Source organism: Thunnus albacares, chromosome 22, assembly GCF_914725855.1.
Source record: "Thunnus albacares chromosome 22, fThuAlb1.1, whole genome shotgun sequence".
Lineage (NCBI taxonomy): Eukaryota > Metazoa > Chordata > Actinopteri > Scombriformes > Scombridae > Thunnus > Thunnus albacares.
The window spans coordinates 20,093,939-20,113,734 of record NC_058127.1 but is presented as its reverse complement, the minus strand read 5'-3'; the positions used below and the strand labels follow the sequence as shown (position 1 = coordinate 20,113,734).

Sequence of the window (19,796 nt, the reverse complement as noted above, 5' to 3'; positions counted from 1 at the left end):
GACAGGGTATTGAACCCATATTCAACCCACATTTGATCCATTCCTACCAGACTGCTGACACAGGTGAATCCTTGGTTGTCGCTCTCCACACAAGATCCACAACTGCTATTTCAATCCCATATACATCACTTCTACACAGAGTCATCTTGGACCTAATACTGTTCATTTTGTAAACGGTGTTGCCGCTCTCACGTCTTTAAAAGTTATTGCTACATCATTTACACTGGAGATAAAACATGCCAAATAGTCTGTCATATGTCTATTATAGTTCTTTTCTTGGATGTTATCAAACCTGTGCAAAGGTGCAAATAATGTGTGTTCATAGTTTAGCAGTGTCTAATGAACAATGCAGGTCTGAGTGTTAAAATCACCACACCTTACCTGCAAGTTTTCTCACAAATCTTCCAACAGCTGTCTCATCCATTTTTGTCTGCAATTTACACTCTTGCTTCCACGTTATTAATTTATCAGTATTTTAAATGGCGTTATGTACATGTCATGATGTAACATTCACTCGCCTGTTTGTTTTGTGTACAGTTAGCTGGGAGTTTCTAACATTACCTGGCAAAATCAAGTAGCAACTTAATACCTGTGCTCTATAAAGGAACTGACGCCTGGTGATCAACCACTGAGCCAGACAAATAAACAAATAATTTAGAATAATTTAGGAGTGAACCAGATACCAACATAGTCAAAATCACTCAAATGTGCAATGAACAGAAGTTAAAAGCCTAAATTTAAAGCACACTCTAATGAAAGCTCATTTGTGGTAAATAGTGTTTTTACCCATTCATGTGTGAAATGATCATTACAATAAAATGTTTCAGCACCACTTTGATTCTATTAAATTAACAATGGGTTTTATATATGATTTCAATAATGGCTTGTGGACCTACACAGTACCTTTACTTCTTACTCTTTTGTTCTCTTTTTGTGTACTTTGAGACTAACCACACATCCACTGCCACTTCCTTTAAGGAACTGGACCCAGACTTGAGCTGCAGTGCTCCTTTGACCAATCCAGCGCTGAATTCACCCTGGACAAGATCATATCTCTGGGCTTCAACAAGTATGGTGACAGCATCTGTGAGATCTCTTGGACTGCCAGCGAGGAGCTCTCCATAGGACAGGTTCAGTGTCTTCCTTTGGACTGACACTCAGTTGTCTTTGTCTTGCTTTTCCTGCTTTTATTCATTCTGACACTCACCTTTCTTCTGGAAAAAAAAAGCAGTGCTATAATGCAGATAAGTGCAGATGCAGGCTGTGCAGCTGTCTTTGTCTAACTATTTTTAGGATTTGGCTGCTATGATACAAAGCTTGTGTTTTCCCACTGGGGTACAGATTTACTCACCTTTCCTCTCATACATCCTCTCCCTTATTCTTTCCCTATTTGTCTTCATCCCTCTCCTCGCACGGATCAAAAGGTCACCAGCATTAGTGTTTGAATTCTCCATGGCTAAGTTATTCATTTGACCTCGCCATCTGTCAGTACAGTGCCGTTCTCCCGGGTCAGCCACATGAGACTTTTGTTATGGTTCCAGAGGTCAAAGGGCAAAGTGGATATCCTTTCAAATTGTATTTACCCCACAACCCTGAATTTTGTTTGCATATATGTGTATGTGAGACCTGTACCTCTTGCATATGCCATTAGAGCCATATCAAGGTATCAAAGGCTGCAGTGCTGCTGGGAATGATGAATGGCTGCCAGGTGCCGAGGTCTATGTGGTAATCACCTCAGGTAAGGACTTTTGGCCCTGCTAGTAGGGGAACACAAAGGGTTAAGTGTCTATGGCGGCTCATAGCTGTAGCCACGTAGCCCTCCATAGCCCCTGGCAGCAGCTCATCAGCTTATTCCCCAACATCTCCAAGGGTCCATGTGGATGAGGTCTAAAGCTCAGGCAGGCAAGTGGTGGGGGAAAATGGAGACGAGGCTTAATTTCCTCCAGACCAGAAGTGGTACTCGGGAGAGAGGGGGAACAGGCTGACTGGTTCCTTGCCTCCAGGCCTGCTGTCCTGGGGCAGCACAGCCAGCTTGCAGAGCAGCCTTGTCTGCCTGTCAACTTGTGTCAACATCAGTGCTGCCCCTTGCCCCTCTCCACTTCCCCCACAATGCAGCATGAGTGCAGATTTAGTGTGTGAGTAACCTTGGCCCAGGGAGGTATCAGAGGTGTCTGAATCAGACCTCCCAGTAACCCCCGCTCACTCCCCCAAATCTCATCACAGTTCACTGACAGTCTTGTTGTGTAGGGAGGGAAGAGAGAGAGAGAAGAGGGAAAACATAAAAGAGATGCTGTTACATGCTGTCATCATCACGCCTATTTCTAAAAGGTTCTCGGTCTCTGATGTGCGCAAGCTGCAGCACTCAATAGTTGCCAAGATCAATGGTTTTCTGCCTCTAGTGCTGCCTCATTTCATCATAAAAAAGTTACTGTTGGTCTTGTGGAGAAGAAAAAGAATAGAAAAATCTCCGTCTCCTTTTGCCTTTTCTCTGTGGTGACTATTTGCACCGGAGATGTTTTCCGTCTGTTAAGGTTACACTTTGGCTTTGATATTGAAGCGTCTTTAGGGAATCACCATGACGGGGCAGGAAACGTTCCTGTACGTTGGACCTTTTAAAGACCGAGGCCACCATTAGCTAAGGTGGGAAGATAGCCTTGAAGGCATGGTTGGGTGGAGGGCCAGGGTGTGAAAGGTCAGTCAGCTTTAAAGATCAAGTTTCACAATAGAGGAGGTCATTGTTTATCAGAATGTGCTGAAAATCAGGGGATTTGTTTTGTGTTAATTTAATCTTTTGGGGATTAATCGAAAGTACTTGTCAGTGTTCTGAAATTTCATGTTTTTTAGGGTAATTATCTCTCAGTTTTTCTTTTAAAATGAAAATCGGTCATCTATAAATACTCCTGCCCTTCCAAAAAACACTAGGGTTTTGCCAGTATTGAGTTAGATGAGAATCAGTCACTCTGCACCACAAAACAGACAAGCTTCTATATCCACCCTGTATTCAGACTGACACAGCATCTATAAATAGTCCCACATAAACACACTCTCTCTCTCTCTCTCTTCTTTTCTCTCTTTCTCTCACTTTCTGTCTCCTGCTTCCTCATGTGGCCAGACACGGGCTCGGTCCCCGCAAAATTCAATTTGCAGGCTAATTCCATATCAAAAACATGGCCAAAGCTCTGTGTTTGTTGAGTGCGACACAAACAAGCAAGGACACAGTCTCAGCGTGGCTCCTCCCGCAACCTCATTATAGCTGTGCCCTCAAGTAACAGATTTGTCCTTAATTGGTGAGTTGTCCTAATTGACTTTAGCTAATTTATGGATTAGATTATTTTTACCCTTTTTCCTAATTGAACCATAACTTTCATGTGTTTCCCTGGCTGGCTGGGTCGTGGGTAATTGGTCCTGAGTGCTGTGAGTTGTGTATGTCTGTTTGAAAGTTGGAAGTTTTTGCACCATCACATTTAGCTAGAGTGAATCCAGTAAAGGCAACATGGAGGGAAAAAAAAAACAATAGTACCTGAGCAGGAGTGAACAGCAGGAGCGTCCATCTCTCAGGCTGATGGAGTGTATCGCCTTGAGGTGTTAGTCCATCTAGAGTCCCATTGGTTTTTGGAGTGTTTATGTTGGTGGCATTGCTGTATAAGCGTAGTTCAGTGGCTCAGAGGTACTGGGGATAAAGTGAAAGAGAATGCTAGAGAGAGTAAAAAAAGAGGGGATTAAAGTGGAAAAGCTTGATCTTTTAAGAGTTCTGATAAGATGGGACTGTTAAAATCTATGGACCTCACAATGGCTGACTCAACAACAGGGCATCGTTGGCATCTGGTACAAGATTGGGTTTTCATGGCAATTCTTTTAAGCAGATGTAAAGACCTTTTAGCATTTATGAACATAAAGTCCTCAATTATAAACAAAGAACGTTATTATTGAGGTGTGGGACTTTGTTTCCGCATGCAATTTAGACACAAACAAGTCCCAAAAAAAAGAGATTGTTAGTTGGTTTTGAAATGTTTGTTTTACTGTACTTACATGTAGATTTCTCTGCACAAACCTAGAGCTTCAAACAAGCCTGAGGCATGACTGCTGTTGTTGTTCTATACAACTACTTATCTTTTGGGTGTTAATTATAATGTCGAACCAAACCAAAGAATACGCTGTGGAATTTTCGTCGATGCAGTGGGAGAGGTTAAGTTGTAGGAGGTGTTGCATATATTATATATGGACAGTTGTGTAATTGCAATAATTTATTTATTTCGCCATTTATTTTTGTGGCTAAGTGTGCAGTAGCTGAAGTAGAACAATGAACCGTGTAAAAAATGAACATACAGGCTGACCTTTTTATTGTATCCGCAATCAGCCCAACCACCAAATGCACAACCACTGCAGAGAAATTGCTGTTAAAAAAAAACACCACTGATTGTACAGAATGAGGAATACAATACCTGGTATAATGATCCATTTTCCAGCATTGAAAAATTCTTTGCAAGACTGTTTCCTTCAGACTGCTATATTCTGTCACCTGCTTCTGCTTGTACAGTATATGTATGCTATTTTTTCAGTGAATATCTGTGTTAGCATATACAATATACAGTGCGTGCGTGTGTGTGTGTGTGTGTGTGTCAGCTTGCATGTGTGTCGAAAAGTTCATGATTATGTGGAGAGGAGGTTGAGACGTGTCAGGGATGAAAGTGCTGCATCTCTCCTTGGGGCTGTCAGCCTGTTACCAGGTGTCACTTCAGCTCCTCTCGCCCACCTGCTTTCCAGCCTCCGCCAGACCGCTGGCACACATACATGCATACACACACAAAAGCTGCAGACAAGAGCGAGATGAGTATAAAGAGAGAAAGCTAAGCAGGAAAGGAAAGTAGAGGGGGGGGGGGGGGGGGGGGATAAAGAGATGGAGAAGAGAATGATCATCGGGAGACAGAGACTGCACTATAGTTTTCCTAATAAAAGGTGGAAGAAGAAATTAACATGGCGAACGAGGGCAGATCCAACAGCAGGGAGGGTTTTTTTTTAAATGAATATGATCAAATTCACAGCAGGAATTAGAAATAAAGTCCTGTATTTAATAATATATTGTCTTAAATAAAGGTAAATGAAGACCAGTATTTACTGTCCTGTTACCATCGCATTCTGTTCATAATTAGTGACAGAAGACGTTGAGAATATCAACCAACTAAAATCCAAATAGACGTTAAGGTTTTGGTTGCACAACAATCTATAAATTCTTAGTTTGTAAAGAAATGTTTAAGGATTCAAGGGTGAAGCACACTTGTTTCTTATGTATGTGGAGAACAGAGAGGGGTTGCTGAGGGGAGGCAGAGATAAGACAGTAGTGGATGAGAACAGCAAAGAGAAGTTGTGAAGGGAGGGTTCGATATCAAGAACCAATTCATATTTGAAAGTAATAACAAAATAATTGGAATTGATAACAGTATGCCAGAGCTGACAGGCATCAATAGCTTCTGAAATGCTCTATTGCTGCCATCATACTGCTCATTTTCCTACTGGTGGCAGACATCACCACTGCCTCCACAAAACTTTGTGGCAAAACAAATTGCAGAAAGAAATTGTGAATATAACGGAGGCCTTGTTGTAATATAAGTAAACAGCAGCTATAACAGCTACAACATAGCTATAACATAATATATCTATATGCTTTTTTCTCTCAAAATTCCTAAAAATGATCACGATGCCAACTGATATGGAATTTAATCAATGGGAGAAGTCTCGCGGGGGAGAAAGGGGAAGGATAAAGAGAGAACAGCTTTAACAGGGTCTCTCAACTCTTATATGTCAATCTTTTTCCTATTTATAGAGGCTTAGTAGTCTGCTCTTCAGCTCGCAGCTCTCTCTCTGTCTCTCTCTAACTATCTCTCAAGGTTTCTGTGACTGTCTCTCTCACGCTCTCTCTCCTAAATCTGTATCCTTGTTAACACAAGGGGTTTTGCGTAGGAGGAGAGATTCCGTCCATCAGGTTTTCTCCTCCTCCTCCTCTTCCAAACTGACTCACAAACAAGTAAATTCGCACAACACAAAAAACAATTTCCCTACAGTCTTGCCTCCTAGTTGTTCCGTCGACAAAAAAGAGAGGTACAGAAATAGACAATAAGAGAAAGAGAGAGAGGAGATAGAGACGCCTCTCACAGCTATTTGCAGAATTGTACAGCTTCAGATGCTGACAGCCCTTTATCATTAGCTTTCATTCCTCTGTCTTGCCAAAGGAGCATTTTATATTCTGAGCCAGGCCCTGTGTGGGGGGACTAAATCAATTCCAAATTATTGCACCTCTCAATAACTGATGGCCATGTCTGGGCAGAGGAGAAATGATTAATGATGATACTATGGACAATATGAGTAAGACACACACTGAGACATTATCGCCTGCATGCCGACAGACCCACTCTGAAGATATAACTCTGTGTGTGTGTCTGTAGTAACAGGCGGTGACTGCTGGTGAGGGGATAGAGACTCCTTTTAGTGTTGAGGAATGAGAGTTCAGTGGGTGTGTTTGAGTATGTGAAAATAGAATAGAAAATGGAATAAGCAGGTGAGTAAGGGTGGAAATCATAAGTTAGCTCACAAAATACGATGTGTTACCCACAGTAACGATGCCAGTGACAGTACAGGTGATTCTGCACCACACTATACATCAATCCAAAATCTGTTATGTGTAACTGAAGAGCAAAACACAAAGCAGAAATCAATTATATAGCATATTTTAGAAGAGTTATTAGTTGATTAGTTGATTCATTGATTGGTCGATTGAGAAAACTATCCATCATGAACTGCAACATCCCCAGTTAGTGTCGGCTGGGAACCTTTTGTCGTACATCATTCCCCACTTCTCTCTCCCCTCATTTCCTGTAGTCTCCTACTGTAAGCTATCTAATAAAGGCATAAAAACACCCTTAAAATACACTAACAGTCTACAGCTACACTAGTGATCCTGTGGCTCTGTGACGCTGTACTCACAGAGCATAGCATAGTGACACTAAATGTTCACATGTTCACGATGACAGTGCTAACATGCTGATGATTAGCAGACAAAATGTTTACCATGTTCACCATCTTAGTTTAGTGTGCTACCATGCTAACTTTAAAGGACCAGTATGTAAGATTTAGGGGGCTCTATTGGTAGACATGGAATATAATATTCACAAGTATGTTTTAATTAGTGTATAATCACCTGAAAATAAGAATTGTTGTGTTTTCGTTAGTTTAGAATGAGCAGGTCCTCTTCCACAGAGCCTGCCATGTTGCACCGCCATGTTTCTACCGTAGCCCAGAACATACAAACCAAACACTGGCTCTAGAGAGGATCTTTTGTGTTTTTCACAAGTTTCACAGCCACCAAAGGTTCTCTTAAATGCTTGAAAAGGAATGGTGAAGGGAGGGGTATTCAGTTGGTTGCATTCTGCAACCTCACTGCCAGATGCCATTAAATCATATTGGTCCTTTAAGTAAAATAATTAGCACTAAAAACACTATGTACAGCTGAAGCTCATGGGAGTGTTATTACTTGTGCAGGTATTTGACCTGACGATGGTGCGAGATGAAAATCCAGGGGATCACAAAAGTCATTGTAACTGAGCCACTGGGGAATATGAATGTCTGTGCCAAATTTCATGGCAACCCATCCAAGAGTTGTTAAGATATTTCAGTCTGGGCTAACCTCAGTTTGTGCCTCTCATGTATTCCCATTCGAGTCACTGAGCTAAGCATTAGTTTTTCCGAAAGATAATTGCTTGGCTATGTTTGAAAAGCCCAGAAGGTCTTTAAACAACATTATCACTGTTTCGAAAGTATTTTCCAAAATCCTCCGACTCTTCTAACCACCAGATGGAATGAAAAACAATTCCATCTGATGCACAATAAAAAAACAAAAAAGGTTTAACAAGTTTCCCAAGTTGTGACTTTTGGACAAGTATTATGTTTCAGCGAAATGAAGGTATACTGCTGTGACTGGAATGTAAATACAGGAAAGGCTACAAACTGGGGCCAAAGTGGTGGACCGACCCGACCAACTGACATCAACATCAGCATCACCATCTGCTAGGGCCCTGATGCTAGTGTGACTAATAATTGTTATTCCCCACCTTATTGTATTTATTCAATGTATTATGAAGCTCTCTCAGTTTCTCAGAAGTTAATAACTACAAATCAAACACACATACATGTGCGGCAACATGTACTCGGAAAGCTATCATTCACTCAACAGTCTAAGTGGCAAAAAGCTAAACCGACAGAACAGTTACAGAGTTAAAAGGTCTGAGTTAAAGAAAGGATACACCTGTTTCCTAGTATCACAAGATACAGCATTGTTGGTATCGGTGAATCAACAACATACTGCAAGAGAATATACATGCAGTGAGTTGCTGTTCCAATTATTGGTGCACTGGTTTTAGGCCTCACACCTTGTCTGTCTGTAATTAGCCCTGCAGATGAAGCTGCGTTGTCTTAGTGTGTCTATAATAAGAGAAAGGCAGGATACACTGCGCGCTCCAAATCACCTGCAATTACCACCCACAGTCATAGCCATTTATCTCTGACTTCTCCCCGACCGACACACAAACACACAGAACATCCATAGAGATGCATCTAAATAACTACTTGTGCTCATACATTTGGGCAAAAAAACGTAAATAAACACACTTGCTTACAGATCTAAGTTCTTTGTACAAAGAGCTACTGTCACGCCCACAGCCCAAATGGCTGTTTTGTGTTGTCAGTCATTTACTCCCAAAACATACACTTTACTGCTCTGACAAAGAGTTCCATCTTTTATTATCTTGGCGCACAACAAAGCTCAAATTCATGTGTGCTTTCTATCTTACTCATAATCTTCCTCACAGCACTCAGGCTGCACTCTGGGGAGTCATCTCAAAACAGTAAGCGCGACCCCGCTCAAGCAAAGTATGCTTGTGTGCTCTCACGCGCACACACACAACACCGCCGCGCACCGCACGCTCTCTGATGCCACGTCCCTATTGCTCTTGATAGCTGTTGATAGTAGCCATTGTGAGAAGCAATGTTCCCCCATCTCTGTGTTGTGCTGTTATTACATTAGCAGCTCTGATTTTATCCCCTTCTCTCTTTCTTCAGCTCCTCAGCTCTACGCCTCCCTTCCTTATATCTCTTCATTCCTTCCTCTATCTATTTACCACCCTCTGCTCTTCTTTCCGACCTCCTCTGTCTGTTGTGATTTAGCACTTCCAATGTTTACCTTCCAATGCAGCACCAGAAACCAGGGAAATTATAACTCTAACCCAGGATGAGTCTCTTTCCAAATTATGGCCATTGATTTGTGTCTTTATTATGTCTTCAGTGGAACCTTGTTCACCACTGTCACCGGATCGACGCTCAGTGCAGCTCAACACTGCCATCCAGTGATGGTTCGATCCACTGATGTGTATGCAACATGAACAGTGGGAGCAGATTTTTTTTGCTGTGTAGATTTTTTATATGTGTTACCTATAGTAATTGAGATGCAGGGTTGTCCCTATGCATGTTTGGGTCACAGGAGGCTATAGCAGAGAGCATATGCGAAGCGTGAGAATAATTTGCTCGTTAAATGCTGTGTGGCTCTATGGCTCAACTGCAGTCAACTCTGTAAATGCGATTGAGGGAAAAAAAAAAGAGAGAGTTAGTATATTTGTGCGTAACCTCAAGGTGACTGAGGTAGGGCTGTCTCTCTGTTTCTGTCTCTCTCTCCGTGGTGGTTTACATTACCCTGGGCAGAGCAGCGCGGAGCGGAGCGGCGGCCCGCGGCTGGTTGAATGCAGGAATGCCCCGGCCATCTGCTGCACATTAGAATTAGACCTCCAGCCCAATTCAATTAGTAGCCCAAGCCAGTGCCACTGATTGGGCAGAGGGGGGAAGGCTACAGTCAGCCACCAGCCCACAGTAAACATGATGGAGGGAAGCAGGGAGGGAGAAGGAGGCAGAGGGATCGTGGAGCCAACAGTGGAGGAAAGGGAGCATGAGTAAGAGCAAGAGAAAATGAAAACTAATCAACATTTCTAAATAAATTCTACTGAGAAATTAACCATGGGCGGAAAGAATCTTAAAAATAAATAGAAATGATCAGAAAATGAAACATGAAGGACTGCTGGCACATAGGCCCGTGGTCATGTCACATGTTTGATCAGCAATTAATCACCCCATGGCGAAGTCCACCAGAGACGATGATAAAACACAGATTGTCAGAGATTTGGAAGTCCAATTTCTTTTTCTCTTGCATATCATGCCAACACATTCAACAACAACAATTGTGAAAAGAAGAAACAAAAAGCCTCCCAAAACAAGATTTTCTGCCAACTTTTTGAGCAAAACAAGAGGAAATAGACAAAGCTGATTGAATAAAGGAAAAAAAAAAGGCCCTACAGATAAGCATCTTGTTCGCCTTCATAATATTTGGACGAAGACAGATGGAAACAAACCTGTCATCGTGCAAAGTAAGACTTTGAGTGGCACAAATACTTTCCCAACTTTGATGAGGAAATTAAACATCTGAAATACACTAAAACATAGGATACATGTGTCAGAATATGTCAAAGTGAATGAGTACATGCTTTCAAACCATTGTTTTCTAAAGTGAGCCAAACTACTCTCTAATGACTCAAAATCATCTCCCATTGTCATCAGTGTTGCATATGTCAGTAACGGTTTTAATCAAAAACGGCATATGAGAGGCTCCAAAAAATCACCAATTCAATTTTTTCTTTATTTGTTTGACCTTATTCTATAACAACTAATAATTAGAAGGGTATCCAACCTACGAATTAGAGTGATTGGAAAGACGTGTGTGTGTGTACGTGCGTGTGTGAGAGAGAGAGAGAAGGGAATGTGGCAGTTTATTTCGCCTGAATAACAAAACCGTAGTCTACAAAAGTGGAAAACAGGCCCGGGGTTGTACAAGACTTTAAGAACACAGTGAGATAGACACACACATACACACCTACCAGTACATGTGGTGGTAAGAGTGGCTTACTCACCCTAAAACACATACAAAAACCCACACGTAGTTGTACTCATAACTGCCTAATCTCCAGAACATACACATACCATCTATACACATACACATTGTGACTTGGAGGCAGCAGCATACATCCAGTGGAACATACTTTCTCATATGTTCTTGATGCTGTCAAATATGCTCAGAGCACTTGGAGACATAATGCACAAAAACACTGGCTCATATAAACAGTGCGCTGTGCGGATATGTTCCCAATTATCTGCTGCATATTTCTCTGATTTTTAACTCATGCCAGACTGGCATCTTTGGAAAAACTGAGACTTTTAAACAATTGCGGGATTGTGTATTTTGCTCGAGCGAATGTTCTGCACAGTAGTATTTCTTTCTCGCGCTATAATAGCGAGATATGTTGAACAGTATTTGCTCTAACTCATTTTCCCTCCCCTCATACAGTGGTGTGTTAGTTTGTGTGTGTGCGTGTGTATCAGAGAGTGTTCTGTGCGAGTGCAGCAAGGGCATCGTGTCGACTCCTTTTTCTCGTCTCTCACCTGTTCCTCACACCACAAAAACCCTGCCATGGATCAGCACACCGTGCTTAGCAAACAAGCCCTCAGGCAGGTGCCACACACACGGAGCATATTCCAAAAGTAACAAATACACATCGGGCGGAAAACCACAAAAATATCATTACCCTTTAAAAACCCAAAAAGATCACAAAAAGCCAACAAAAGGAACAGGAAGCCAAAGAAATGCTGCAGACAGTGAGATGTTTGCCTCGGTAAACAATATTCATAGTCATCAACAGAAGATGTTCAGCACATATTGTAGCAGTGCTCATGTGAGACACTTCAAGCCTTTCTGTGTGATGGAAAATGCACACACAGGCACAGCAGGCTAAACAGCATGGTAGTAATGACCGTTTCTCATTGGACATCTGTGTGTGTATGTGTGTGTTTGTGTGTAATCTCCATCTCCTTTTTGCCTTTTGGCTAAATTCAGCCATGAAGCCGGCATTATGGGCCAAAAGGCTAAACCTTGGCCCGGTGTGCTTAAGTATCCAGATCGATAAGTGTGTTACTCCACATGTGGTCTGTGAATGTGTATGTATGTGAGTTTAAAGCAGCTAGCTAACCACATGTGCAGAGAGAGTGTTCAGGGTCATTACATTTGCGGTGTTAGTGTCTCGGTGTTGTTACTGTACTGTAGCTGTAATTATGGCGGGCCTCTCTGTTCTTGTGTGCATGTGTCTTTTATTGTACACATACTCATTAGGAGGATGTATGTCTGTCAACCTATGTAATAAGACGATCATAAATCATTATGAATTGTTCTGCTCATTGATGTTAATGTGGGTAGATGGATCACATGCTCATAATGTGGGTCATGGCTCAGCACTATCTCTATGTGTACAATAGATATAGTGAGTCACTGCAGTGTGTCAGCATCTCATTGCTACAACTGTGAGTGTGTGTGTGTGTGTCAGACTGGGTTAACGGTTATTTTTTCAGGCATACACCCAAGGCCAAAGCATATGTTGAGATGCTGAACATACTGTGTGTCAGAAGCATAATGTTGCTCCATGTGCATATTTCATCTTAAGTATTACAGGCAAATTCAGATTTTTATGTTATAGTTTTGGCCAACATTTCTACCTGTAAAGTGTTTCGTGGAGAAACACGCACAGCAGCATCATTACAACAAATGATGCGAATGATGCTAATGCTAATGTTGCTAATAATCCCTCGCTGCACAGTAAAACTGTGGGTGCATGATGATGGCCAGTGCAATATGTCAGAGTACAACCAGGAAACATTTCTGTAAACTGCAATGGATGTTTACAATAGACAGTTTAATAATGGTTTTCCCTTTCAGATAGGGTTGGGTGATATGATATACTGTGACATGATATAAATTTGTTAAATGTCAAAGATTTTGCCTTACCGTTACAGAGGTAGATATAGCTCTCCCTTCAATATTGAACCTTATGAGTGCTTTATGGAATATTGAACTTTTTACATGATTTTTGCATCAGTATAATGAATGATTAGCCAAAACAGATCTGGTTATTTTAACCCCAATTTCTTTATCGCAATATACAGTATCAATCTCACAGTATTAGATTAAATCTACTGTGATAGAGGATTTTATCCATATTTGTTGGCTAACCTGGGGGTTTGTTTCCCACCTGTCTGACCCCTCTGACTTCTTTTTAGCAGTGTTCAATGACCCCAGCTGTAATAAACAGGAATTATCCTTTTAACGTGTGATAAATATTTTCATGCAACTACTAATTCTACATGTCTAGATAAACTGCATGTACATTATACTATATGCGCTATGTATATAAGCTTGGACTGCACAGGCAGCCTCATGGCAAGCAGAGATAAAAGACAAGGTTTCTGCCTCTTCCCTTCATGTAAAGCACACACTGGAGGTCAAGTACCACATTTCTCAACTTTTATCTCTCTCATTTTCTTTTCGCCATGTTTTATGTGGATGTCCAGTCACCGTTGATGGTAAATGTAGTCAATCGAAGCAGTAAATTCCTCAGCGCGTGCTACACTGACCTAAAAAGCTGAGTTTTCCTGCTCGCGGAGCCGTGCCGGCAGTGTCTACATGTGCCAGGATGCATTGCACACGAGCTTCTGGCACCCAAACCGACTCTGGCTCGAATAAGTACAGCTAAATATCTGAGTCAGCCAAAACACTGTAAAATGTATCCTCATCCATAACATCCTCTGCACTCGTATTTTGGGATGCCATTTTCACTGTTGTAAACATAGCCAGTTTGCAATACAAGCAAAGAGAACAAGGAAGTTTTGTTTTTGAGCAGCATCTAGAGCACGCTCCCTGGCTACCCAGAAGCAGAGACTAGAAATCCAAGATTAAACAGCCTGTAGTTCTTCCTTGCCCCCAACTACGTCACTGTACACGTCAAACGACGGCGCTGGTGCCAGAAGAACAACAGATTTTGCAGCTGCGTCCCAGAGACACAGACAACATCAGTACCAACTGCAGGCGTTTTTTCACACTATATCTTTAATTCGGATAGCTGGAGATACGGTTGAAAATTGGCGAAATGGTCCTTTAATCTAGCACCCATACAAAGTGTATGTAAAACTTCCTCTCTCACACACAAAAATCGCACACTTTTTAGGGCAAAGGCAGGCTATTACTCTCCCTCAGACACACACACACATACACACTCACCCAGCCCTACCTCTGTGTCCTCTTTGCCCTGTCTGAAATGTATTGTTTAGGTAAATGAGTCTGTGCACCCAGCGGGGGAATCAGCATGAATAAGAACCTGAATGCATTACCCCATTATTCTTCCTTCTCTCTCTCTCTCTCCGTGTCCCTGCCTCTCTCTATCTTTCTCTCTCTCTCTCTCTCTCTTGCTCTTTCTCTCTGTGTGGCCTCTGCCTCGCTCAGCACCCACAGTCCTTGAGAGCTCAAATTGACATTGGAGACCTGGTTATTAATATGTGGGTTGCGAATGTGTGTGTGTGCCCGCGTGCGTGCAAGTATGTTTTGTGTGTCTGTGCACAATGGAGAGTGATAGAGTGCTCTTGTCATTTGTGTGCACTAGATTTTGTGTGCTTTGTGTTGAAAGAAAGATGAAGATGTATTTGTGAATGTGTGTACATATGTGTGTGTGTGTGTGTGTGTGTGTGTGTGTGTGTGCATGCACGTGTGTGTGCCCCCATGCAGACAGCCAGACTCAGGCAGCCTCTCTCTAATTAGATAGACAGAGTGTAGCTTACAGACTCAGAACAGGAGGAGAGGGATAAAAGAAAGGTTGCCTTTCTATAAACCTGCTGAAAGCATTACTTTGTGCATGTGTCTGTCTGTGTGTGTGTTTCCCGGTGCCTGTTTGTGCTCTCATGTACTGTACATGCCCTTGTGTGCATCTCTGCATGTATTTTTACCCGTCTGTGTTAATCTCACCTGCACGCTTTTCTTTGTTCCTTTTTTCCTTTCAGTAGCTCCCTGCTTCTGTGTGTGTGTGTGTGTGTGTGTGTGTGTGTATGTATGTGCGCGCATGCATTCGTCAGGTGTCACCCAGCAAGTCTGATCCCCACAGAAAGCTGCTGCCACTGTTGGCATGGCGACGGCTGCAGTGCCGTGAGACACTGCTACCATGGTTTCCAGGCACGCCAAGCAGGGGGGAGAGGACCAGTGCAGCATCACTATGTTCCCTTCCTTCCTTCCTTCTGTGTGTGTGTGTGTGTGTGTGTGTGTGTGTGTGTGTGTGTGTGTGTGTGTGAAGGAGCTTCCCTCCCCTCCCCTCCTTTATAGCCCATATTCCTTCCCTACAGCATCTCACACAGACCTCTTTGTTAACATGCTCTCTTCAAATGTTCACAGAGGTACTTCTCATGTCTCAGGTGTACTGTATGTGTTTATGTGTTAAAGGGTGCACATATGTATTTATTTGCCAGGCCTCTGTTCCAAGCGTACACCGCACGTGTGTGTGTGTGTGTGTGTGTGTGTGTGTGTGTGTGTGTGTGTGTGTGTGTGTGTGTGTGTGTGTATCTACAAAAAGACAGACTATGCTCTGAGCTCATGTAGAAAGAAGTTTGTAGAGTAGCGTATAAGAGATTGTATAATTGTCTGTTTGCATATGCATATATGTGTTCTGTATTCCATCTGAAGTATTCCTTTAGTGTAGACTTGAGTCTAATTCAGAAGGATATTCATTTTTGAGCTCCTTTTTACTGTTACTCTTTTAACTAGATTGTTACTCTTTTAACTAGATTATCATCATCAGAAACTGGCTTAATTATTTAAGAAAAAGAAAGAGAGTGATACTGCTTTAAAACATGGACATACAGCTCTGTGGTCATAGCTGCCCTCTACTCTACAAAACACCCGCTCTTTCTCAATTAATGTTTGTGTTTACATTATTGTTGTGTCCTGTTGTCCCTTGTGCTTCTTTTAATTAATATGCACTAATGATTCATAGGCCAGTCATGCTTTCCACATTTATTGTAAGTCAGTCTGGCAATTAAGATGAGGATTTTGAATTGACTAGACGTCCGAAAACAAGTATTATAGCAGTCAATGTCAATCCATGAGGTTTGTGATTGTGAGGTTGGTGAGAGCCCTTGCTTGAAGCTACGGCAGCTGGCTTGAGGTTATCTGAGCATGGCCACTACCCTGGTGCCTGATGAATGTGTCTGTCCCTCTTTCTCTCTGGTTTGCTCTGTCTTTGTCTCTTGCTTACTTTCCCTTTGGCTACTTATTTGAATTCTTTATTTGGCTCTGTAACTGTTGTTTGAACAATCAAATAATACATAAAAATCTCATCCCAAGCAGCAACATACAGTATGTGCAGCTATTAAACTTCAGTTGGACCCACACTCTATTAGATTTCAATCTTAGGAGTTATGTGTGGCTTCTTTTCAGTTAAGGAACTTGCGATTTATGATAGACCGTCGAACAACCTCCTTCCTTCCTTACTTGCTCTGCTGCTTCCTTCCTCCTTCATCAGGGAGCAGCTGCTAACAAGTACAAACAGTGTTATCCCTCTCTTCTCTGCATGTACAGTAAATAGCCAGATTGGTAATTTGTGTGACCTGCAGGAACAAAGTAATAGATGGTGGTCATGTTGACAGTGTGGCATTGCCAAAAGGGATGCTCTCTGTTCACCTGAGAGTGGAATGTTATTTTGTTAAAGGAAGGTTAATGTTACATTATGAATCTGCAGACTGTGAAATGTGCAGAGGACAGCAGAGTAGGACTTTGCATTTAAATGTTGTTATTAAAGAAAGTATATGTAAATAGAGCTCATTAATAACTGATTTGATTTAGCCTGAAAGTGATTTATTCCACTATCACATTTTTGCACAGTAATAGGCAAGTGAAGCTTCTTGTGCCAGACTGACTGTCCTAAATTCACCTCTTGATAAGCACAGCGCCTTGGTGAATATACTGCTCTATGAATTGATATCTTATGCTGAAACAGTGTTTTTTTAAATTCCATAACAATGAGTGTGTGGATTGTCGGGGCCGGGTTAGTAATAAAATGTATAAAATAAGATGAGTAAGTAATAAAATGTTGCTGCGTCCAACATTGCACAAAATATTTGCACATATTACAAACAAGCAGGCTGAGATAATCCCTTGAACATGCTGTTAGCCCCTGTATAATCAGCCCAGTAGTGTCCTAAAGCACATTGTTCACTCTGGTCCGAATGTATGAACAGGATAATGGTCTGAAGTGTTTGAGAAACTCTGGTGTTCTGGTCTTATCTTTGTGAAAGCCATCTGGTTTCTTACCTCCATTCTCTTCCTGTCATCCTTTCATAATTCGGTTTCCTTCTCTTTCTATCCATATTTCCATAACTACATCTCAGTCTGTCTGTCATTCTTCTTCTGCCTTTCTTCTTAGCCTTTTCAGAACCTTCCCAAGGAAAAGACATCAGGGAGCAGCTGCTAACGAGTGCAAACTTTGATAACATTGCCTTTGCTTGGAAAACCATCATGGCCCAACTCCAGAAGGAGTAACAATGCCTTGCAGGGAACACACCACCCAGCAATGTTGCGTTTCTGCCTGTCCTGAACTTTTAAATTTTTTTTTTAAAAATCCACAGATGGGTTGTATCTATGGAGTATATATTTACAATAATGAAAGAAGCATATTCTATATACAAAAATGGTAAATGGAAGTTGAGATGGCAATATTAGGTAAGTTTTAGGAAATAGTTTTAAAGGAAATATCAGTATTCTCAAAGCAGTGTAAGTGCTCTATTAGATACATGAAATAACTAAATTTAAATGTATTATTTGGATTGGAAACAATTTAAATGCTGCTACCCAAATCCTTTTATTTTTAAAATCACCTTTTCATACTGAATCTTGTGCTAAGTTACTCTTTCTTATAGGGTTTAAAAATCTTATATGCCAGGATTTATCTGATTTTCCACCTGAAGGCTACATTTATTGAGTGTGCCAGAGGAGCAGGACTGCTGATCTAGCCCCGCTTCAGCATTTTACATCATGATGAATCAGATGTTCAGGATGAACTGGCCTGTGATACTAGATCAGCAGGAGGACTCGGAGGGTACATAAGCACATAATATTCCCCTCATGGATACCATTTATTAAGATTTAATCAAGTATCTCAGAAAAGGACTTCACTTGATGCACTGGCACAGACAGATCCAAAGTGGAATCTTTGTGCCAAATGTGACCCTTGTTTCACCCTCATCCACACACCACCTGCTTATCAACAACGCAAGCAGATAATACACTGCAGGATGCTAACCAATGCACACATAATAAATTAAATGATTGATCGTCAGTGTCCAATAGTGTATTTTTTGATATGTTGGATTATACGAATCAGCCACAAAGTGGACCAGTGAGTTAAGATCAGTTGCATGTATTCTTTTCAAGGCCTGAACTAAAGACAGAAGTGTGAATGAACACATACAGAGAGTGGATGATACTGATAAGGGTGGTGTTAAAATGATAGGTGTCAGTGTAATCAAGATGACATTGATCGTAATGAGTACAATAAAGTACAATAAAGAGGGGAATATTTGAGAATATATTTCATGTGCATTCAGGTTTGGCTGTGTGATGTTGAGAAGACTGAGCTTATCACTCTTAAAGATTGTCTGAATGACCTCTACATGCATTCAGTGTGAGGAAGATGACAGGACAGAGAGACAAATGGGTGGAAGATTGACCAGGACAGGTACATTTCTGTTGCGGTTTTTCCCTGTTTAATCTCTCATTCCTCTTTTGCATTTTTGGCATTTTGACAACACTGATGCAGTGACATATTCTTGTCTTACTCTCTGAAGGTCATAATGATCTCCAGTATGCTTTATCAGTGTTTCCACTGTATTCATTTAGCAGCGGTGAGCCACCACAGCAAGAACATTACCACCACTGCAAGAAGTCAAAATAAAGATTGTAATTTGGCCTTAAACGCACAAAATGTATTTTCAGCTGCTAGGGGTCTCTCAATCAAAACAATAGCAAAAGACGGAGTGTGATGAAGGTGTGAAGTAGCAAGGGATCATGGGAGTTGTTGTCTTCGTTGTTAAATAACCAGCTTCACCGGGATAGGATTACGCCAGTGTTAATCATTCGGGATGTTTTTACCAGGAGCCGAATTACCTGCAAAGATCTCCTCCTCTCCAGAACAAATGGACCTCAGTGTTTCTCCGACAATGTACGGCGACCACCGGATGTCCGGTACGGGCTGTTAGCTGAGCTGCTGCTAACACTTGTTTTGTTTATTTCTCTTATAACTTTAGATCCAGATGTTCGGCCGGTTTCTCCCGGGAGCCTAATTATCCGCAGAGGTCTCCTCCTCTCCAAAAACAAACGTACACGCAGATTAAAATCGTTAAAATACTAATTAAAGCTGTTTTACCTAAAAAAATCAGTGTTTCTCCGACGATATGCAGCGACCACCGGACGTCCGGTACGGACTATTAGCCGTGCTGCTGCTAACGTTTGCCCAGTTTATTTCTCTGATAACTTAAGATCCAGATGTCCAATGACTAAAATCCTTCTTCCAGCTAAAAGATATAGTTCAAAGCAACCTAAATTTATCATGAAAATGTGGCTCCATTTATAACAGTTTCTGTGGAACAACCACAACGCCGATGTATAATCTTGTATGCGTGTAAGTTACTCTTTGGTAGACGCCATTGTAGTGGACAAACACAGCGCCACCGTATGCATCTTGTGCGTGTTTACTCTTTGGTAGAGGAGGTATGACGCTATTGACAGGTGACCAAATGAAACGGTCCGTTACTTTGATTAAATTACAGATTTCTCTGGGTTTGAAAAT

At 41.6% G+C, this 19,796-nt stretch overlaps 1 protein-coding gene across 1 annotated transcript in view; it reads left to right on the top strand.

The window, feature by feature from the left end:
- The first annotated feature begins 1,048 nt into the window (after window positions 1-1,048).
- Window positions 1,049-19,796, top strand: part of LOC122973245 — an 82,242-nt gene continuing 63,494 nt past the window's right edge. The window contains exon 1 of the mRNA XM_044340642.1: window positions 1,049-1,130. The gene's annotated coding sequence lies outside the window, so the exon portion shown is untranslated. The remainder of the gene's footprint in view (window positions 1,131-19,796) is intronic.